Source organism: Phyllobates terribilis, unplaced genomic scaffold, assembly GCF_046119375.1.
Source record: "Phyllobates terribilis strain yellow unplaced genomic scaffold, ASM4611937v1 Scaffold_200__1_contigs__length_3551848, whole genome shotgun sequence".
NCBI classification, from domain to species: Eukaryota; Metazoa; Chordata; class Amphibia; order Anura; family Dendrobatidae; genus Phyllobates; species Phyllobates terribilis.
Genome location: NW_027362960.1, coordinates 1,087,801 through 1,111,708, shown reverse-complemented (window position 1 = coordinate 1,111,708; position 23,908 = coordinate 1,087,801). Strand labels below are relative to the sequence as shown.

Sequence of the window (23,908 nt, the reverse complement as noted above, 5' to 3'; positions counted from 1 at the left end):
GGAACACCATGCTGAGTTCTATAGCTACCTCTAGTGAGTGGCAATGAGCAGGGGCCCAGTTGGGCGCTGAAATGATAACATCAGTCTGGAAGAATCTAAATTTAATGATTCCGTACCTACCTACGTTTTTTTGGCCTAAGCCTCATGGCTTGTGTATTGAGCCTCATGGTTAGGCCTCATGGCTTGTGTATAAAGCCTCAAGGCTAGGCCTCATGGCTTGTGTATTGAGCCTCACGGCTAGGACTCATGGCTTGTGCATTGAGCCTCACGGTTAGGCCTCATGGCTTGCGTATTGAGCCTCACGGTTAGGCCTCATGGCTTGCGTATTGAGCATCATGGCTAGGCCTCATGGCTTGTGTATTGAGCCTCATGGCTTGCGTATTGAGTCTCACGGCTATGACTCATGGCTTGCGTATTGAACCTCACGGCTAGGCCTCATGGCTTACGAAATGAGCCTCACGGCTAGTCCTCATGGCTTGCGTATTGTGCCTCACAGTTAGGCCTCATGGCTTGCGTATTAAGCCTCATGGCTTGTGTATTGAGCCTCACGGCTTGCGTATTGAACCTCACGGCTAGGCCTCATGGCTTGCATATTGAGCCTCATGGCTAGACCTCATGGTTTGCATAGAGCCTCACAGCTAGGCCTCATGCCAATTCAGGTGTAGGTTTATGACTCACGTTGGCCTGTCTGAAGGTTTTTTTAGACCGCTTCATAGTTGCGGAAGAACCTGCCACGTTAGGTCTAGGATTTTCCTCAGCTGTCTGCCTCACGGGGGGTTGCCCGGTTAGCAAGACAACTTGGGGCTTGTAGATCTGTTTCACTAAGGTCTCAAAACTTCACTGCCCTTTACTAGCAATATTACTGATATTGGTAAATAAGGTCTCTGGACGATGCCCTCGGTCTGGGGTGATTCTATTAAATACAGTCCAAAGGATAGCTGCTGAGTAACAGGTCCAGTCAATCCTTCATACTTGGATAGCATATTGAACTAGTCTGCATTTATCATCTATGTCCCAGTGGTCTTCTTGGTAAAGGTGTGAATGGGGGCGCTAAAAGAATAATACCAATTTAAGTTCAGTTTATCTTCACAATCTGGGATCATTAGTAACGTAACAGATTGAATAAAGACCTAGGTCCATCAAGTTCAACCTTTCTCCCCCAATTGCACTCTGACACTAACTTACTAACTTACTGGGACTAGGCCTCACAAATGTATTATTACCTTTATAATTATAACTTCACTATTACAATTATAATGAATCAGTTTATAATTTTTAATTAGTTTTATTTTTTTGTATTTGTAACAATGGTTTTACTAAAATCCCTATACCTAAAAACTGTTGATCCAGAAGAAGGCAAAACCCAGGTCACATTCAGCAATTTGCATCAAGGGGAAAAAAAAAAATTCCCTCTTGACCCCAAGAAAAGGTGATCAGTCCTAGAACCCTGGATCAAATGTACTACTATAGGTGTAATATTTTATCTAATTTAACTGTAACCCACAATATTATGTGTATCGAGGAAATCATCCAGCCTTTTCTTTTTTAAAAGCTGTTAGTGTCTGCCCTTACTACCTCTTGTGGTTGGCATTCCACAGTCTGACTGCTCTGACAGTAAAGGACCCTTTCATATTTTAGGTGCTGGAATTGCCTTTCTTCCACCCGTAATGAGTGCCCCTGGTCCTTAGTATGGTCTTTGGAGGGAATAAGTTATGTGCTAGTCCTTTGTACTGACCACACATATATTTATAGATGTAAATGAGATCCCCCTCTGAGGAGTCATTTTTCTAAGCTAAACAAGCTCAACTTTTTCAACCTCTCATCATATGAGAGGCCTCCATCTCTTTAGATGAACTGGCTGATAAACATCTGCAGCTCAGTTCCCCCCACCCCCTCCTGGTTGAAGGTGCAAGAGGAACATGTCTGTGCAAAGCTTAAAAGAAACCACTATAAGTCCACTTAAAACTCCTACCTGGAGTCTTCGAATGACCTTTTCGACCTTAAGTGATTAAACTCTCTATATCCCATATCCCCCTGATAGGAAATGGTAGGAGGAGCTGCGAGTTGTACTCACCGGTGGGGGCTGAAAATCCAACATTTGCCCCAATCTACCCTTCTGGCTTACAGTGATAAGAAACTTGATTGTGCCAAGAGGGCAGCACTATACCGGTCTGACCTCCTAAGGGAGGTATGAGTTGGTTGATAGACCATCAATTGTCCCAATCTACCCTCCTGGTATGGAATGGTAAGATAAACTTGATTGTGCCAAGTAAGGCAGCACTATACCGGTCAGCCTTCCTAAGGGAAGTGCGAGCTGGACTCGCCAGTATTGGGAGCTGACTAACTACCAATTACCTCAATCTACCCTCCTGGTATAGAATGGTAAGATGAACTTGATTGTGCCAAGTAAGGTAGCACCATACCGGTCGGCCTTCCTAAGGGAAGTGCGAGCTCGACTCACTGGTAACTATGGTTGATAATCCAAAAATTGCCTCAATCTACCCTCCTGATTCGGAATGGAAAGATAAACTTGATTGTACTGAGTCGGGCAGCACTAACGGCCTGCCCTACTAAGGGAGGTACGAGTTGGACTCGCTGGTATGGGACTGACGAACCAGTAAATATCCCAGTCCATCTTCCTAATGGAGTTGCCCGACAGACATGATTATGCAGGATCTGGTAAAATTATTTCAAGACCAGTGTATCCTTCCAGTTAGAAGTGCAGATGGACAAATTGGAAATTAAGTCAATGGAACCATATTACACTATGTATTCTTGCGATTAAAGTCATAAACTGGTAGACTCAACTAAGTGGCGAGTTGGTTAAATATCCAGTCAGTGCGCTCTTGGAGTGATAAGACGGCAGCGCTGCAATAAACCTATAAAAGGAGGAATCAGTGGATGAGTTAAAATGTCCCCGTATCCGTGAGACTCCTGTGGTGAAGGAGAAGCATCTTTGCTAGTTAAGACGAATGCCTTCACACTGAGGTAAGACTGTTCTGATTATTACTCAAGCACAGGATGATACGTACTTAAGGTACATGTTTAACGGGACGGGATGCTAATACCTTAGCTTAAGACCATCTGAGATTTGACAAATACCATAAGAGATCTAGATCTCTTTCTGAATGAGTTGCTTTGGAAAAAAAAGTGTATCAGAGGAGATGGTTATCACTCAGTTTACTTAGTTTCTTTGCTTGAAAACTAATCTATTTTTCATTTGAACTATTTTCATCTAACAATCTCCATGGTTGGATTATAAAGTTGCAGAATTAATGCTATTATAGGGGAATAGTGTAAATACGATCATTCCTGAATAGTGTTGAGCATTCCGATACTGAAATATCGACCGATATTCGCAGTATCGGAGTTCCGATACTTTTAGGATATCGGATACCGGAATAGGAAGTTCCCATAATGCCTGCACTATACAGTGTCTCTGAAGGATGACAAGCTGGATGGCAGCGCTCAGCTGCGATCCAGCCTGTCATCAGAATGCCATCCCAGCGTGGGAGAATTCTCCTGATTGTTTAAAAGCTGGTGGGCGGTAAAAAGCCGCCGGCTTTTAAACAATCACACAGCCCCATACTGCTTCCCCACAGCCTCCCACCCCGATCCTCCGCTCCCCCCATCCTGATCGTAAGTTAGGACCGGGCGGGGAGTGCAGCACCAAGGAGCGGGGAGCGGAGGACCCGGGCGGGGAAGCCGGCAGTGAAAAGACTATACCGCCGGCTTTCCCGTTCTGTGCTGCGCTCCCCGCTCCCTGATGTATGTGGTATGATGTATGATTGGTGTGTGCGCGGTGTCTGCGCGATGTCTGCGGGTGTCTGCGTGCAGGCAGACATAGGCCGATGTGACACTATTACTCCCATCGGCCTATGTCTGTCCCCCGTCCACTCGTGCAAGCAGGATCAGCTCGATGGGAGCAGTAGTTCCCATCAGCCTGATCCTGCTATTTAAATTGCCCTACTGTGTCCTTTAAACTGCCCCCATATGTTATTTTGGCCCCCATAGGTTTATATTTTTGGCCCTATACATGTTTTATTTTTTTAGGCTCCCATATTTTTTTTTTGTTTGTTTCTGGTCCCCAATAAATTTTAAATACATTTCATTGGTGGCCAGTGGTTACCTAAAATAAATTAGTTTATACATTACCTGTCCCCGCCGATCGCCACATAAAATAAAGTAAAAATAAAAAAATACACCTATACTCACCTAGACACCTAATTCCCCGAAGCCATCAATCTCCTGCTATAAAATATAAAATAATAAACCACAATTTTATCCTTACCCCTCCGTAGTAGTCCAAATCGAGTGTCCCACGATGATCTCCAGTTTAGAGCAGCCACATAAAATGTGACCGCTCTAAACCGCTACCGCCGCTACAATGACGGGGCCGTAAAGCAGCCTCGTCATTGCATAAGCGGGTTCGCCGGAGTTCAGGCAGCACTGCTTCGGTGAGCTCCTTTACGGCCCCGCTGACCGTGAGAAATTCCCACGGTACAGCAGGGCCGTAAAGGAGGTCACCGGAGCTGCGCTGACTGAATGCACTCCGGTGACCTCAGTCAGGGGCTCACGCTGCCGGGAGCGGACGTGTTCCCGGCAGTGTGAGCTTACAGCAGCAATGACAGCTGTCACATCTCCAGATGTGACAGCTGTGCATGGGAGATCAGCGCAGGTAACTATTTTTTTTTTTAGTAAACTAAGAATTAAATAAAATTGTGTGTTTTATTTCAAATAAATTATTTTTTTCTGGGTGTAGTGTCTGTTTTTTCTTTTTAACACTTTGTAGGTTAGTAATAGGGGTGTCTTATAGACGCCCATCATTACTAACCTGGGCTTCATGGCAGCTAGCACTGACATGAACCCCACCACTATTACCCCCTGCAACCGCACCAGGGCAGCGTGGAAGAGCGAGGCTAAGCGCCAGATTTGGCGCACAAATAGGATGTGCCAAATCTGGGGCGGCTGAGGGCTGCTGTTTCTAGCTTGGGAGGGGGCCAATATTCATGGCACCTTTCCTGGGCTATTAATATCAGCCCCCAGCTGTCTGCCTAGCCTTTGCTAGCAATTAAAATAAGGGGACCCCACGTCATTTTTTTTTGGGTCCCCCATTTTAATAGCTAGTAAAGGCTAGGTATTCAGCTGGGGGCTGATATTAGTAGCCTGGGAAGCTCCGTGGGTATTACCCCCTTCCCAGGCTTCAAACATCTGCCCCAGCCGTCTGCTTAACCTCCGCTAGAGACTAAAATTATGGGGGATCCCACGCCAATCCTTTATTTTAACACTAAATGACACTTGAGGGGTTAATAAAGATGCAGTCCCTAAATTATTATTTATTTTTTAACTAATTTATCCCAAAAATTTTGACATGGGCTTCGCCATATTTTTGTATGCCAGCCAGGTACAGCATCCAGGAACGGGCTGCCCCCAACACCCAGATGCCTATTTGTACCTGGCCGGACACAACAATATAGGGAAGCCCTTTTTTTTTTAATTATTTCATGAATTTCATGAAATAATTAAAAAAAAAATAAGTGGGGCTTTGCCCTATTTTTGTGTCCAGCCAGGTACAACTAAGCAGCTGGGGGCTGGAATCCACAGTGCAGGGTGGCCCAAGCTTTGTGGGACCCCCCTGCTGCGAACTGCAGTCCGCAGCCACCCCAGAAAATGTTGCGTTCATAGAAGCGCCATCTTCTGGCGCTGTATCAAGCTCATCCAGGGCCCTGGTTCGGTGGCTCACTGGGTAATAAAGGGGTTAGGGCCAGATTTGTATTATCCGCTGGCCCTAAGCCTGAAATTCATGGGGTCACGCCAATATTAGGCTATGTGCCCACGATGCAGAAATGAAGCAGAAATTTTCCTGACCATTTCCGCATCTCCTTGCCAGAAAAACGCATGCGGATTCTATGTGCGTTTTTGAAGACAAATAAAGTTAGTGAAGAAAAAAAAGGCCAATTTGATGTCATTTCCTACTCCAACCCCTATTCAATGTATGAAAAAAAAAAAAAAAAGGGTGGGCTCATGCGTATTTTTAAGGAAAAGAGGGAAAGCTGAGGGCTGATTTAATAGTCTGGGAAGTAGCCAAGGATCATGGCCCCTTCCCTTGCTATTAATATCAGTCCGCAGCAGTTAGCTTAGCCTTTACAGCCCATTCTACAGGTGGGACCCCCCCCCCCCCTCCAATAAAAAAAATAAAAAATAGGGTCCCCCTATAAATTGGAGCCAGCAAAGGCTAGGCCGACAGCTGCGACCTGATATTAATAGTCTAGAAAGGGGCCATGGCTATAGGCCCCCTCGCAGGCTATAATATCAGCCCTCAGCCGCCCCAGATTTGGCACATCCTATTTGTGCGCCAAATCTGGCGCTTAGCCTCGCTCTTCCACGCTGCTCTGGTGCGGTGGCAGGGGGTAATAGTGGTGGGGTTCATGTCAGCGCCAGCTGCCATGAAGCCCAGGTTAGTAATGATGGGCGTCTATAAGACACCCCCATTACTAACCTACAAAGTGTTAAAAAGAAAAAACAGACACCACACCCAGAAAAAAATAATTTATTTGAAATAAAACACACAATTTTATTTAATTCTTAGTTTACTAAAAAAAATAAAAGTTACCTGTCCACGTTCCTGCGCTGATCTCCCATGCACAGCTGTCACATCTGGAGATGTGACAGCTGTCATTGCTGCTGTAAGCTCACACTGCAGGGAACACGTCCGCTCCCGGCAGCGTGAGCCCCTGACTGAGGTCACCGGAGTGCATTCAGTCAGCGCAGCTCCGGTGACCTCCTTTACGGCCCTGCTGTACCGTGGGAATTTCTCACGGTCAGCGGGGCCGTAAAGGAGCTCACCGGAGCAGCGCTGCCTGAACTCCGGCGAACCCGCTTATGCAATGACGGGGCTGCTTTACGGCCCCGTCATTGTAGCGGCGGTAGCGGTTTAGAGCGGTCACATTTTATGTGGATGCTCTAAACTGGAGATCATCGTGGGACACTCGATTTGGACTACTACGGAGGGGTAAGGATAAAATTATGGTTTATTATTTTATATTTTATAACAGGAGATTGATGGCTTCGGGGAATTAGGTGTCTAGGTGAGTATTGGTGTATTTTTTTTATTTTTTACTTTATTTTATGTGGCGATCGGCGGGGACAGGTAATGTATAAACTAATTTATTTTAGGTAACCACTGGCCACCAATGAAATGTATTTAAAATTTATTGGGGACCAAAAACAAAAACTATGGGGGTCTAAAAAAATAAAACATGTATAGGGCCAAAAATATAAACCCATGGGGGCCAAAATAACATATGGGGTAGTTTAAAGGACACAGTAGGGCAATTTAAATAGCAGGATCAGGCTGATGGGAACTACTGCTCCCATCAAGCTGATCCTGTTGGCACGAGTGGACGGGGGACAGACATAGGCCGATGGGAGTAGTAGTGTCACATCGGCCTATGTCTGCCTGCACGCAGACACCCACAAACACCCGCAGACACCGCGCACACACCAATCATACATCATACCACATACATCAGGGAGCGGGGAGCGCAGCACAGAACGGGAAAGCCGGCGGTATAGTCTTTTCACTGCTGGCTTCCCCGCCCGGGTCCTTCGCTCCCCGCTCCTTGGTGCTTCGCTCCCCGCCCGGTCCTAACTTTGGCGTGGGGAGCAGAGGATCGGGATGGGAGGCTGCGGGGAAGCAGTATGGGGCTGTGTGATTGTTTAAAAGTCGGCGGCTTTTTACCGCCCGCCGGCTTTTAAACAATCAGGAGAATTCTCTCACGCTGGCATGGCATTCCGATATTTGTGTCCCATTGACATGCATTGGTTTCCGGTATCGGAATCGGCGATATCCGATATTTTTTGGGTATCGGTCCGATCCAATCCGATCCGATATTTCCCGATATCGGAAGGTATCGCTCAACACTATTCCTGAATGAACGGTGGATTGTGACTTTTCTTTTGGAATAGCTCAGATCTGTATCTTACCCTTTCTAGTTGTATTAGCTCTTGGTACTTGGCTAGATTGTGGTAGCCAGAAACTCCCCAGGATGGAAATCTCAAACTATAAAAGTGTCCGTTCGGCTTAAATACATTTCTTGGGGGAACTTAACGTTACACCTTAAGGGATATAAAGTACTAAATATTTCTGCTGGTTTTGAGATCCCCATTTTGGCAATCTGGCATGCTCTATCTACTCTTGGTAGCATAGAGTTGGGTAGTTTTGAATAATTATGTGATCATTGACCCTAGAAAAGGTTTAGGGCCCAGATCTTGGCCTTAAGTGGGGCCTTCAATTGAAAATGGCAACAATATTAAAGTAGAAACCCTAGTCAAAGCCTGGTTAAGGTTACCAGGTTCCCTGAATCGATTAACTTCTGCTTCTATTACACGCTGAGTACTAGTACCAGTTCTTATATATTTCAGTTGTTGGTTAGTTGATTTAATGAAAACAGAATATCTAATCAAATCTGTGAAAAATATTCAACCATGTATATAAGTGAGGTCTCTAAATATAGACCTTTCTCTGGGAGATAAAGAGGAAAGAGTGTTGTAAAAATCCTTTTTACTCTTGTTGGTGCTTTTGGTTTAAGCTCCAAATCGATAGAGATTATGTTGATAGTGCTTCAAGAAGGAAGATTGAATGATATCTAAAAAATTCACAATCTGTTGAACTAGGCTATTTCAGGGATATTTCTTCAGGTGTAAGATCCTACATGGGTGCTCCCTCCCTATTGAAGGGCTCCGTTGCTTTCGTCTCTCGTATGGTGCTGTTATGGGGGAAGGGAAAAACGATAATTACTTACCGTTAATTTGATTTTCCTGAAACCCATGACAGTACCCTAATTTTCCCTCCCTCTGGCTTTTGGTTGATGGTTCTTAGTCTTCTCTTCTCACAATGAAGAATGTGCTTGAGTGAATGTATAAATAAAAATGATGATGAATTGGGTGACTCTTACTTGACTCCTGGAAACCACATTGAAGGAGGAAGTGGGAGTTGCCTTTTTATTTTGTGCTCAGGGCTTCCTGTCCGGTAATAGGAGCGGATCCTACACTCTCGTATGGTGCTGTCATGGCTTTCAGGAAAATCAAATTACCGGTAAGTAATTACCGTTTATTCATTCTGCAGGCAACGCTGGTGATGGAAGAGACGTCGGAATAAGCTCTTGGCGGCGCAGGCTCTGTCCAGCCACTAATAGCCCCAGCCCCCTGAGGAAGCCAGACATGGCGAAACTTGTTGGGGTGGCTATGTATATATTTTTGGTAGCACTAGGGAACCTGTGTATGTCCTAGTAAATAATCTGATCAATTAATCTATAAACTGCAGACAGAGGAAAACTATAATGAATATAATGAGCTCATGATATCAGATGTATCGTAATACTATACAGTTTCTAGAGACTTAATATCACAGTAAGGGCACAGACAAACTAGTGTAGTTTTAATTTACTTCTTTACCACATTTTAGTAAAGCAGTAATAAGACATTTTTTTATACACCCCTCAACCAGGGTTTTTTTTACCCTCTCGGTAATTTGTCAATATGCATATGACAGAAAATACCCAAAAGTGACACCATTCTAAAAACTGCACCCCTCAAGGTGCTCAAAACCACATTCAAGAAGTTTAGTAACCCTCCAGGTGTTTCACAGGAATTAATGGAATGTGGAAGGAAATTTTTAGTTTCACAACAGGAGAAAATGGACCCCAAAATTTGTTGTGCATTTTCTCTTAAGCATGCTGATATCCCATGTAGGGGAAAACAACTGTTTGGGCGCATGGCAGGGCTCAGAAGAAAAGGATCGCCATTTGACTTTTTAAATGTAAAATTTGCTGGAATAATTAGCGGACGCCATGTCGCGATTGGAGAGCCCCTGATGTGCCTAAACAGTGGAAACACCCCACAAGTGACACCATTTTGGAACCTAGACCCCTCAAGGAACCTATCTAGAAGTATGGTGAGCACCATGTTCTTCACAGAAGTTTATAATGTTGAGCCGTGAAAATATAGAAAATCTAATTTTTCCCACAAAAATGTTTTTTTGCCCCACATTTTGCTTCTTCAAAAGGGTAACAAGAAAAATTGCACCACACAATTTGTTGTGCAATTTCCCCTGAGTATGCAGATACCCCATATGTGGGGGACAACTACTCTTTGGGCGTACGACACGGCTCAGAAAGGAAGGAATGATGTTTCTTTGATGGAATGGTCTGCAGGTGTCATGTCATGTTTGTAGAACTCCTGATGTGCCTGAACAGAGGAAAACCTTCACAAGTGAACCAATTTTGGAAACTAGATCCCTTAAGGAATTTATCTACCTTATTATTTGGACTATAAAATGCATTTTTTTAACAAAAAAAACTCGTTAAAAAGTGTGTGCGTCTTATAGTCCGGAGGCAGCTTCCTGTGATGGAGGAGGAAGCTGACACCGCATCCTCCCCAATCACAGAAACCGGAGGCTGCAGGAGCTGAGCAGCTGAAGGACCTTCTGCAACAGTAATTTCAAGATCTTTCAGGTCTGCGAGTGTCATGTCGCATTTGGAGAGCCCATGATTTGCCTAAACAGTGAAAAACTTCCACAAGTGACCTCTTTTTGGAAACCTGACCCCTCAGGGAACTTATCTGGATGTGTGGTGAGCACATTGAAACCACAGGTGCTTCACAAAATTTTACAACGCTAATCTGTGAAAATGAAAAAAATATATTTTTCCCACAAAAATGTTGTTTTAGCCCCAATTTTTTTCATTTTCACAAGGATAGCAGGAAAAAATGGACCCCAAAATTTGTTGTGTAATTTCTCCTGAGTACGCCGATACCCCATATGTGGAAGAAAACTACTTTTGAGGCGCAGTGCAAAGCTCAGAAGGGAAAAAGTGCCATATTGGAGTTCAGAATTTGCTGGACTAGTTTGAGGGTGCCATATCACAGAGCCCCTGAGGTGCCAGAACAATAGAACCTCCCCCATAAGAGACCCCATTTTACAAACTAAACCTCTCAATGAATCAATCTAGGGGTGCAGTGATCATATTGACACCACAGGGGGGGGCACAGAATTTTATACTATTGGGCAGTGAAGAAAAAATAATATTTTTCCCACTAAAATTTTGTTTTAGTCCTAGATTTTACATTTTCACACTGGGAAATGGATAAAAATGGCACCAAAATTAATCGCACAATTTCTGCTCAATGTAGAAATACCCCATATGTGGCTGTACAGTACTGCTTAGCCACACGGCGAGACTCGGGAAGGACGGAGCGCTATTTGCCTCCTAGAGCAAAGGACTCCATATACAAAGCCCCTAAGTGCTAGAAGAACAGAATCCCCCCTCAAGTGATCCCATTTTGGAAAATATATCCCTTTGGGAATTTATCTACAGGTGTAGTGAAGACTTTGACTCCATGGGTGTTTTCCAGAAACAAGCAGCAGTGGATGTTGCTGAGTGAAAATTGCAAACTGCCGTTGTAGTACCCAGTACATAGTAGTGCCTGTACATAGTGCCCAGCTCATGCTTCTGAAGACATGCAGCAGTTAATTAGGCTGACTCTCATCGCTACAGAAATGCCAAACATATGGACGCTAACTGCGGTTTGGGCACACTGTGGTGCTCAGAAGGGAGGGGAGCATTTGCATTAGGGAGAGTAGAATTTGCTGAATTTCTTTTGGGGGACGAGGAGCCATTTTCACTTTTCCAGAACCTCTCTGCTACCAGTAATGTGGTTAGTCCCTCATTATATGGGAACTATTGGCAGTGAGACGTCAAACTAGTAGGAGACGCCCTCTAGTGGACGTGTTCATTATCAATGAATATAGGTGATACCATGGAAAAGATAATATAGTTTCTCTCACTGGTGACAAATTAATAAATTAGAACTAGTGATGAGCGAGTATGTTCTGTTAACCCTTTCAGCTAGCACCGAGTATCTTCAGCGTGCTCGGTGTTATGTTAAAATCACTCCTGTGTGCATGATTTGCAACTGCTTGACAGCTTTAATACATGTGAGAAATGGCTGCTTCTTAAGCATTCTTCACATGTATTAAAGCTGTCAAACAGTGGCAAATCATGCACACGGGAGTGATTTTAACATTACTCTGAGCATGCTGAAGATACTAGGTGCTCGCTCGAGCATGCTCGCTCATCTCGAGTAACGAGCATGCTCGCGCATCTCGAGTAATGAGCATGCTCGCTCATCACTAATTAGAACGTGTCAGTAAGAAGATAGATAGCATTCATCTTGAGACAAGTAGAAGCGCAAGGAAGCGCGAAACGGCCGTCATCCACAATATGTTCCACTTACTCCCCCGCTCTTAGGTTTTAAAGTGAGGAAATAAAGACTGGTATTTTTACAGTCGGTGAGTGCTATCTATCCTCTTACTGACACAGAGGATAGCTCACTGTTTCCATTGAGATATGCACCCGACTTGCGTGGGATGAGGTGTCCTGGCTGCTTTTGTAACATTGCTGCTTAAAGGGGTTGTTCGGTACTTTTAAAAAAATGCCAGTGTGTTTTAATGATAAATACAACCTTCCTTTTAATTACCTCGCGCTGCTGATACTGCCTGTGAGCAGGTGGCCACTCACAGTCAGCACATGACCCCACGCTGACGTCACGACAAGAGAGGCGTGACTCAGCGCTGGGGTCCCCGCGGTGGCTGCTGGGTTTTGGGCGGAGTTATTCCCCTGCGTCACACCCAGCATCCACCGCACGCTTTCCCAGTGAATGAGAGCGCGTGGTGGAAGCCGGGTGTGACCCAGCAGCCACTGGTGGAACGCGGAAGAGGGACCCCTGGCTGCAGCCGCAACTTGTCGTGACATCAGCGGATGTCAGCGCCGGCTGCAGCCGGGGGTCACGTGCTGCCTGCGAGCGGCCACCAATAGCGCCGCTCACAGGCAGTATCAGCAGCGCAAGGTAATTGAAATACACAGGTGCCGGCTTTTTGTCTTTATCTCCGATAATAAATTAGAATGCTTTACATCAAGAACATATAAAGACCACACATTCATTGTAATTTTAAAATTGCACAAATTTTCTTTTATTGTTATTGGTAAATATATATATTAATAGAGAATCTTGAGTTGAGGGATTATTTGCTTATGGCAATTAGTTAATAAATTACTAATACCCTATGCTGATTCCAAGAACAGTTGAGGTGTTGCTGTCAGATTATCCTGAGACATAAAACTACACAAAGCAAATGGAAGACATTTATTAGCATCCTGAATAGGACCTGTGCACAATATATATCCTATGGGAATAAACATGCTAGAAATAGGAGGAAACCACTATGGCTATATAGAGCTGTAAGGGGCACAATAAGTGACAAAAAGAAAGCATTTAGAGTACTAAAGCAAGTAGGTAGTGATGAGGCATTAAATAAATACAGAAAATTAAATAAATTCTGTAAAAACTAAATCAAGGCAGCAAAGATTGAGACAGAGAGACTCATTGCCAGAGAAAGTAAAAATAATCCCAAAATATTCTTTAACTAGATAAATAGTAAAAAACTAAAAAATGATAGTGTTTGCACCCTTAAAAATAGTCTGGGTGAAATGGTGGATGTGGATGAGGAAAAAGTGAATATGCCAAATGATTTTTTTTCAACCGTATTTACACAAGAAAATTGCATGACAGAAAACATGATTAGTGATGCCCAAAATTCTCCATTAAAAGTCACTTGCTTAACCCAGCAGGAAGTACGGCGGCCAGTGGCATCCGCCAATGGCGGCAGGCCAAGCGACTGCTATGGGGCCCGTGAGCTGGGGGGGCCCCATAGCAGTCCCCCCCTCCTTCACTCACCGCTCAGCTGCTTGATTGCCGCCGCCGCCTCCCACCGGCACTGTCTTCAGGCATGGCAGTGCGCTGTGTGGCTGTGTATTGTAGTAATGACACGGCAGGGGCGACACTGCGCTTTTAATTGTGCTTGTGTCGCCCCTGCCGTCGCCCCTGATGAAGGCAGGCCCCGAGGGGGTTCCTGACGAAGGGAGGCCCCGATGGGGGCCCTGATGAAGAGAGGCCCCAAGGGGGGCCCTGATGAAGTGCCGTCAATTAAGCAGCGCCGGTGGAGCAGGAGGGGGGCCCTGATGAAGTGCCAGCAATCAAACACCGCCGGAGGTCCTCCCTGCGGAGATGTTGGGGAAGCGGTGTGGGCCCCAACGGCAAGTGGACCGCTCGGATGGTCCAGGGCCTGTGATGGCCATCAGACAAGCCGGCGGCCCTGCACAGCTGGACTGGACACAGGCTTGTCGCCAGATTCACCAATCCCCATATTAAGTATATTTCTAATGTGTCTTGTGTGTATGTCAGTGTGTATATATATTGTAAGGCAGCGCTCGTCATCATACTGGGGGTAACTCGCTTCGCTGCGTCAATCAATGCACACGTGCAATGTCTTTACGTTTTTCACACAGTGTTGCAGTTTATTATGGCACTTCATAAACCGCTGTTCACACACAGTTCATCTTAGTCCGCCACCGGCAGGTTTACACACATAAACAATTCATGAGCCAAGTGGCACACCGGCCCACTTGCTCCAGGGTACAGCTTACGGCAAGGTAATAAAGTAGCAATGTTCACATCACAATGTCCATATAGCACCGGGTATTACCTTTGCCGGGTATAGCTGTCTCAGTCCGTTACTCTGCCACCACTGTGGCTCTGCGGCTTCCCAGGTAGGGGTCTCCAGCCGTCGTTCCCTCAAAGGCCACTGACATCCACACAGGATCCAGGCTCTGCCTTCCAGGACTCTTACTCAAGCCGGCTCTCCCTCAAAGGCCACTGACATCCGCACAGGATCCAGGCTCGACCTTTCAGGTACCAGGCTTCACTTCAAAGCCGCTGCCTTCCAAGGCCACTAGTATCCGCACAGGATCCAGTCTTTGCCTTCAGGCTGCCAGGCTCCACGGTATCACGGTATCCCACACACATGGGGAACAGGCCTCACGCCTCTCACACCGAACACACCTGTCTCAAATTAAGCAGGTTTATATATGCTGTGCACAGACAGCCTCATACTGACAGGACCTTGCTGATGTCACAGTCATGTGATCAGTCAGCTGTGTGTATAGGTCCTGTGTGCTGTCCCAGTCATGTATACAGAGCTTTACTGTGCATGCAGGACCTGGGTGATGTCACAGTCATGTGACCAGTCAGATAAAGGGGAAGGTACATGGTCCAGTAAGCACATCCTGGACCATTTACAGTAATGCTAGCAACCTGCTGCATTACATATCCCCCCTCTCTGTTCAAACTTGTGGGGTTGAACACATAATATACACAATAACATTATAACCCCCAGCTCACATATAGACCATGAACTTTACAATTGTGCTACTCAGCCCCTGGAACCTTAGTCAATGACATTAGCCCATTCCTTAGGGACCTACCATTTGTCACTGTCACTGACTTCGTCAGGTCACCTTTCCGGGTCGTAACTTTGTCAGGTCTCCCCCGCTCCCAGCGGTCAATCAAAACCCTGTCAGATCTTCCCCGCTCCCAGCGGTCAATACAGCAGCGCAACTCGCATGCCCTGGTATCTAAGGTCCGGTTCGACTCCGTACTGTCCCGTCCTCTATTGGGTCGTTTGTATGGGCTGCTCAAACCGGAGTTACTGGAGGTCTCACTACCTCTAAACCCACGCCCACTACTCTCAGGACATCCTAAAAGGTCCCTAACTTCAGCTGTAGCTGTTCTGTTATTTAGGCGGCCCTTTCTCTGTCGGGTCTCACTATTTCTAGACGGCTTCCATCTTCTGCTGCTCAGATGATGCTGTCTATCTACTCGCAGTCTAGCGAGATTCAATTGTTCTACCTCCTGCAGGCAGGTCACTCGGTACTCAATCAGCATGCGTATATATTCTAGGCTTTCTTCTGTTCCTACAGCGGAAAAGGACACCATGCCGTCTTTGTCTGGTATCCAGTCCTGTTGATCACGTGGACTGCTTACTTTCACCACACCAGACTTCTTGACCATCATCTGCATGGCTCGACCGCTTCTCCCAATGAGCTTTCTCACCAGAACATGAGGCACCCGGATGACCTCTTCACGCATACTGTGAGCTTTTCTCCTAAGCTCCAGTTGTCTAACGGCTTGTTCCGTCTTCAACCGGAGAAACCGCTTCGTGCGAACACATCGCCAGTGCATGTCACTTAGGATAGCCACCCTCTTCACTGTGACTTTGGTCGTGGACAGGACCACCAGCTGTTTAGTTTCTGAGGTCAAGTAGACCTTACAGGCTCCCACAGCCTTCTTAAACTCTTCATGCACGGACTCACGGGTGCATTCTTCCCTCAAGTCCTCGGGTACTTCTACGAGGCACTTGTACCGAGACGTTTCGGTCTCACCAGTGGTTTCCAGACGATCAACCAGCTCAGGTTTCAGGAACAACTGACTTCCAGCTTCTTCACCCTGGATGCTTCCCCTGAGCTGACTCACAGCTACCACTTCACAACTTTTCGTCTTGACCACCTCCACTTCACCTTTATCTTCCAACACCATACTTTTAGCTCTCCTCAGGTCCTCCTTCTCAGGGTCTAAGGGAGTAAGTGCAACTTGTTTGCCTTTTCCCTTCTCCAAGGAGACCTCGTTCACCACGTGACACTTTGCTAGGCGACCTTTGAGCTCTAAAACTTCTCCTTCCAGCTCAGTTACTCGCCTCTCAGCGGCCCGTCTCTGAAGCTCTTCCTGCTTCAACTGCTCTTCCAGCAGCAGAGCTCTCTCAGACCTCTCCGTCTCCAATGTGCCCACTCGGCTCTCAATAGCCAGTCTCTCACGCTTCTCTTGCGTCCACTGGGTTTGTAGCAACTCCTTGAGCTCCCTGATCTCGGCTCTTACTTCCACCGAATCATCCAAGCTCGCATCACTCGAGGAGGTATCTGCTTCACACCTCCCCTCACCAGCGGCCAACTCCTGGCCCTGGCCTGTGGATTCTCCGACAGACTCCTCCATCTTTTTCTGCTCAGCTTCCATCTTGCTGACTGTTTCTTTAAGGTACGTCTCCGCCTTCTGGAGAGCATCACAGGACATCTGTAGCTCCTTCACCTGAGCTTCCAGATCTAGGGTCTTTCCCCGGAGACCATCATTCTCCTCACGGGTGTCTTGCAGAGTGGTCTCAACCACTTGGCGCACTTGCTCTGCACCCGCCTTATCCTCCTCTAGTTTTTCCTTCACCTTGAGGAGATCCTCATAATCTCTCTTACTCTGTTGCAGTTCCCTACTGCGTTCACTACACACCTTCTTGGAGTCACACAGCTCCTGGTTGAGCTGTTTGCGCAGTCGTTCTAGGATTTGTTCACGTCCAGAAACACCATCCTGCCGCGCCTCCTTCTCAAGCTTCAACTGCAAAACCTCTTCCTTGATTTTGCGGCGGTCCTCCTTAATTGCGTAGAACATTTCCTTCCAATGGTTAATTTCCGCGTTGCTTCCCTCCACGTCTCGCTGCCAGTTCCTCATAACCTGGTATATTTTCTGCTGTTCAGACTCCAGGTTCAGCTGGTCTGCGGACACGTCACTCTGACACTGTTGCCTGATAGGCTCCAGTTCCTGGTCATGACTGGCCACCTTCTCTTTCGGGGCTGTCAGATCCTGATCCGTCAGTCTCAGTACCGTACCGGAGGTTGCTACTGGAAACGTCACCTCCTCTTCTACCTCTAAAGGAGGATCCACACTTGAAGCATAGGCACACAGTACTACATTCTTTTTATTTTCATTTTCAGCCAAGTCTACAGGAGCAACCTTTTTGTGGCCCTTGCGCCGTCTACGAGATGGGGACTCTCTCACCTCGTCTAGCCCCTCCTGACTGAACTCACTTTTTACTTTCATAGTGTCACAGTCAGCTACGGGGTCTGTGTCACTACCCATGGTGTTGTGGACTAACAGGTCACCTCCCACTTTGACGTCACCCCCTTCTACTGGAGTTACCCCGTTATCAACGGTCCCATTGTCATTTTTAGGAGGCACCAACCCACCACCAGTAACAATTTTCAGTTTTCTATACTCCACACTCTTGTGAAAATCCGCCCCTTTTTTAGACTCCGCCCCCTTTTTAACAACCACACCGGCAGGGTAATTTTTACACAAAAAATCAGCAGTAGTCTTAGGACTCAGTTCACAACATCTCTTACCACCTCCCCGGGCACTCTGGGACAACACTGGCGCCCCTGGAGAGTCCATAGAATGGTCCACTGCAGCCATTCCATATGGTGCCCACAGCTCCTGCGGTTCCTGCACCATGTCCAATAAAAGTTTCCCAAATACCTGCTCCGGTCCCAACCGGCCCTTCAACCGCTCAATAGCTCCAGACAGATCTGCTGCTTTGCTCACAGCCATCGCGGTACACTGTTCACACTAGCACTTCATCGCTCTCCCGGAAAAATTTTCGTGGCCCCAACAAGCCACCGCAAAACCGGATTTGAGTGCGATGAGAATCTTCGCAACCCCGCCGAGTTGCCGCAAGATGCTTTATACTTCGTGAGCCCCGCCGAGTTACAGCAAACCAGGTTTGAGTGCGACGCCAATCTTCGCAACCCCGCAGAGTTGCCGCAAGATGCTTTATCCACACTCGTCGTCCTGTGCCGTTGCCCCTAGCAACCGGGGTTGTCGTTGTCACTAGCAACCGGGCTGCCGTTGCCCGCATTCTCCACCATATGTAAGGCAGCGCTCGTCATCATACTGGGGGTAACTCGCTTCGCTGCGTCAATCAATGCACACGTGCAATGTCTTTACGTTTTTCACACAGTGTTGCAGTTTATTATGGCACTTCATAAACCGCTGTTCACACACAGTTCATCTTAGTCCGCCACCGGCAGGTTTACACACATAAACAATTCATGAGCCAAGTGGCACACCGGCCCACTTGCTCCAGGGTACAACTTACGGCAAGGTAATAAAGTAGCAATGTTCACATCACAATGTCCATATAGCACCGGGTATTACCTTTGCCGGGTATAGCTGTCTCAGTCCGTTACTCTGCCACCACTGTGGCTCTGCGGCTTCCCAGGTAGGGGTCTCCAGCCGTCGTTCCCTCAAAGGCCACTGACATCCACACAGGATCCAGGCTCTGCCTTCCAGGACTCTTACTCAAGCCGGCTCTCCCTCAAAGGCCACTGACATCCGCACAGGATCCAGGCTCGACCTTTCAGGTACCAGGCTTCACTTCAAAGCCGCTGCCTTCCAAGGCCACTAGTATCCGCACAGGATCCAGTCTTTGCCTTCAGGCTGCCAGGCTCCACGGTATCACGGTATCCCACACACATGGGGAACAGGCCTCACGCCTCTCACACCGAACACACCTGTCTCAAATTAAGCAGGTTTATATATGCTGTGCACAGACAGCCTCATACTGACAGGACCTTGCTGATGTCACAGTCATGTGATCAGTCAGCTGTGTGTATAGGTCCTGTGTGCTGTCCCAGTCATGTATACAGAGCTTTACTGTGCATGCAGGACCTGGGTGATGTCACAGTCATGTGACCAGTCAGATAAAGGGGAAGGTACATGGTCCAGTAAGCACATCCTGGACCATTTACAGTAATGCTAGCAACCTGCTGCATTACAATATATATATATATATATATATATTTATATATATGTCTGTTTTATGTGTTTTTAAGAATGTGTTCAAATATGTACGTATGTCTGTATGTGTAGTTATCTGTGTATCTGTTTGTGTATGTGCATGTCTGCTTACCGTTTGCACGCGCATGTCTGCGTACTGTGTGCGCGCGTGCGCATGTCTGCGTACTGTGTGCGCGCGTGCGCATGTCTGCGTACTGTGTGCGCGCGTGCGCATGTCTGCGTACTGTGTGCGCATGTCTGCGTACTGTGTGCGCGCGTGTGCATGTCTGCGTACTGTGTGCGTGCATGTCTGCGTACTGTGTGCGCGTGCATGTCTGCGTACTGTGTGCGCGCGCATGTCTGCGTACTGTGTGCGCGCGCATGTCTGCGTACTGTGTGTGTGCATGTCTGCGTACTGTGTGCGCGCGTTCGCATGTCTGCGTACTGTGTGCGCATGTCTGCGTACTGTGTGTGTGCGCATGTCTGCGTACTGTGTGCGCGCGCATGTCTGCGTACTGTGTTTGTGCATGTCTGCGTACCGTGCGTGCGCGCGCGCATGTCTGCGTACCGTGTGCGCGCGCATGTCTGTGTACTGTGTGCGCGCGTTCGCATGTCTGCGTACTGTGTGCGCATGTCTGCGTACTGTGTGCGCGCGTGCGCATGTCTGCATACTGTGTGCGCGCGCGCATGTCTGCGTACTGTGTGTGTGCATGTCTGCGTACCGTGTGCGAGCGCATGTCTGCGTACCGTGTGCGCGCGCATGTCTGAGTACCGTGTGCGAGCACGCATGTCTGCGTACCGTGTGCGAGCACGCATGTCTGCGTACTGTGTGCGCACGTGCGCATGTCTGCGTACTGTGTGTGTGCGCATGTCTGGGTACTGTGTGTGCGCATGTCTGCGTACTGTGTGTGTGCGCATGTCTGCGTACTGTGTGTGTGCGCATGTCTGCGTACTGTGTGTGTGCGCATGTCTGCGTACTGTGTGTGTGTGCGCGTGTCTGCGTACTGTGTGTGTGTGCGCGTGTCTGCGTGCTGTGTGTGTGCGCATGTCTGCGCAATGTGTGTGTGCGTGTCTGCGTAATGTGTGCGTGTGCATGTTTGCATACAGTATATGAAGGATGAGGGGACAGCCTGGGCCCTGTGTACTATACCTATATTTCTCTACGGTATCTGTGCATCATGAATGGTGTATGTATTAAAAGGCCCACTGAGATTCTTTCGCCCGGGGCCCACGAAAATCTGGAGTCGGCCCTGGTTGATAGCAATGATGGAGGAGGGAACGTCATGTGACACTCTCTCTCCCATCATTCCTCCTCTGCGTCTGACGCAGCGGCGTGATGACGCTCCACGCTCTGTCAGACAGTGGAGCTGGCAGCTACTGAGGTGATGACACAGACGCGCTGCAGAGACTGAAGCAGTAGGGAACGAGGAGCGGTAAGTATGTATTTATAAATCAGTGAATACTGAGAAAACTGGAGGACTGGGGGCTGCATTTTACCCTATAGTGGGGGGAAGCTGCATTTTACCCTATGGGGGGCTGCATTACGCAGGACCATGGGGTGCATTATACTGTGTTGAGGACCATGGGGAGTGCATTATACTGCGTGGAGGACCATGGGGAGTTCATTATACTGTCGCATTATACTGCATACAGGACCATGGAGAGAGCATTATATCGTGTGGAGGACCATGGCGAGTGCATTATACCGCGTGGAGGACCATGGCGAGTGCATTATACAGCGTGGAGGACCATGGCGAGTGCATTATACCGCGTGGAGGACCATGGCGAGTGCATTATACCGCGTGGAGGACCATGGCGAGTGCATTATACCGCGTGGAGGACCATGGCGAGTGCATTATAACGCGTGGAGGACCATGGCGAGTGCATTATGTAACATACCTGGCGGCGTCCTTGCATAGTGGTCCATCTCCCACTGTGCAAGCGCGCGCACTTGATCTCCAGTCCAGTTTTCTAGCCTGGCTTCCCTCCATGCTGTCTGTTTGCCTCTGTGTCTGCTGCTTAAGGACGGCACCCGATCACTTCCTGCTTTTTGTACCTGCTGCAGGCACACCCCTTGTGCGTCCTCAGCCTATTGCTGTCTGCCATCTGGTATTTAACCCAGCTGCTCCAATGAATCCCTGCCTGAGCATTGTGTTCTATCAGTTGGCCTTTGGTCACTGATATGCCAGGTCCCGTTTATGTTTCCTGCCTTCGGTATCAGTTCCCGTGTCTGAACTGTGTCCTGTCTGTATTATCTTCTAGCTTGTTGTCTTCTGCCTATCCTGGAGGCTGTATTTCCAGGCCTGTGTGAACTCGCTCCTGCCTGTTCGTTCCGCCTTCTAGGGACCGCATACCTAGACCCGCTCCTGTATCTTGCTGCTGTGTCTGTTCTTGTCTGAATACTCTCCTAGCCTGTTTTGTTTTTCTCTATGTTCGCACTTTCCCTTTTTTCTGCAGAGTCTGAACTCGTACCTAACTCCTGCTCGTTGTCACTGTACTTCCGTTTGTGAGTTTGTGGTCCACTCGCTACTTCTCTGCAAGTACCCTGTGGGTATCTGGTTCTGCCTTTCCCTTCTAGTCTGTTCCGTGTGTACAGAGCCCTGTCCCCACCGCGTCTGCGGTTTTCGCTTTGCTCAGCTCTGTCCACCGCGTCTGCGGTTTTCGCTTTGCTCAGCTCTGTCCACCGCGTCTGCGGTTTTCGCTTTGCTCAGCTCTGTCCACCGCGTCTGCGGTTTTCGCTTTGCTCAGCTCTGTCCACCGCGTCTGCGGTTTTCGCTTTGCTCAGCTCTGTCCACCGCGTCTGCGGTTTTCGCTTTGCTCAGCTCTGTCCACCGCGTCTGAGGTTTCAAATTTGTCTCCCAGTCTGTACTGGACCCTACCCAGCCTGCGCCCTAGTCTGCCTGTTCCTGTATTCCCCGGTGTGGGTCAACAGCCGTGTCCGGAGTCTGACCTGGAGTAGACCCTGGTTCCTCTGCTCGGTTCCTCCCTGGTGCACTGGCGTCGTATGCCGTTGTGCGACCTTGGTCGGATCGGGCAGATACTTAGTTATGCCCCTCCAGGCACTCTCCGGTTCATGGCACAGTGGAATCACTACATAAAACACGCACACGCCAGTCAGTCCGGGCGTGTGCATTACACATTATACCGCGTGGAGGACCATGGCGAGTGTCTTATACCGCGTGGAGGACCATGACGAGTGTCTTATACCGCGTGGAGGACCATGACGAGTGTCTTATACCGCGTGGAGGACCATGACGAGTGTCTTATACCGCGTGGAGGACCATGACGAGTGTCTTATACCACGTGGAGGACCATGACGAGTGTCTTATACCGCGTGGAGGACCATGACGAGTGTCTTATACCGCGTGGAGGACCATGACGAGTGTCTTATACCGCGTGGAGGACCATGACGAGTGTCTTATACCATGTGGAGGACCATGGCGAGTGGAGTGTCTTATACCGTGTGGAGGACCATAGCGAGTGCATTATACTGTGTGGAGGACCATGGCGAGTGCATTATACTGTATACAGGACCATGGGGAGAGCATTATACTGCGTGGAGGACCATGGGGAGTTCATTATACTGCGTGGAGGACCATGGGGAGTGCATTATACTGTATACAGGACCATGGGGAGTGCATTATACTGTATACAGGACCATGGGGAGAGCATTATACTGCGTGGAGGACCATGGGGAGTTCATTATACTGCGTGGAGGACCATGGCGAGTGCATTATACTGCGTGGAGGACCATGGCGAGTGCATTATACTGCATGGAGGACCATGGCGAGTGCATTATACTGCGTGGAGGACCATGGAGAGTGTCTTATACTGTGTGGAGGACCATGGCGAGTGTATTATACTGTGTGGAGGACCATGGCGAGTGCATTATACTGTGTGGAGGACCATGGTGAGTGTCTTATACTATGTGGAGGACCATGGTGAGTGTCTTATACTGAGTGGAGGACCATGGTGAGTGCATTATACTGTATGGAGGATCATGGCGAGTGCATTATACTGTGTGAAGGACCATGGCGAGTGCCTTATAATGTATGGAGGACCATGGCGAGTGCATTATACTCTCTGGAGTGTGGAGAGGTGTGGGGCCATTATATTGTATGTAGGCCCATTATACTGCATGGAGGGCTGTGTGGGGGTCACAGTTGGGGGATCATACTGTGTTGGGGTCACCATACTTTGCCTTGGGAGTTGAGGTGGGGTACAATAGGGTCATTATACTGTGAATGTGGAGGAATTCACCATGGGGGTATCATACTGTGTTTGGGGACACTTTTGTTGGCATTGTTGGCATCACACTTTATGGGGCAATGAAAAAGGAATCTAGGACTTCAGCAGGAGG

At 47.9% G+C, this 23,908-nt stretch overlaps 1 protein-coding gene across 1 annotated transcript in view; it reads right to left on the bottom strand.

The window, feature by feature from the left end:
• Positions 1-23,908, bottom strand: part of LOC141213619 (uncharacterized) — a 49,663-nt gene that overhangs the window by 4,245 nt on the left and 21,510 nt on the right. The window lies entirely within an intron of this gene.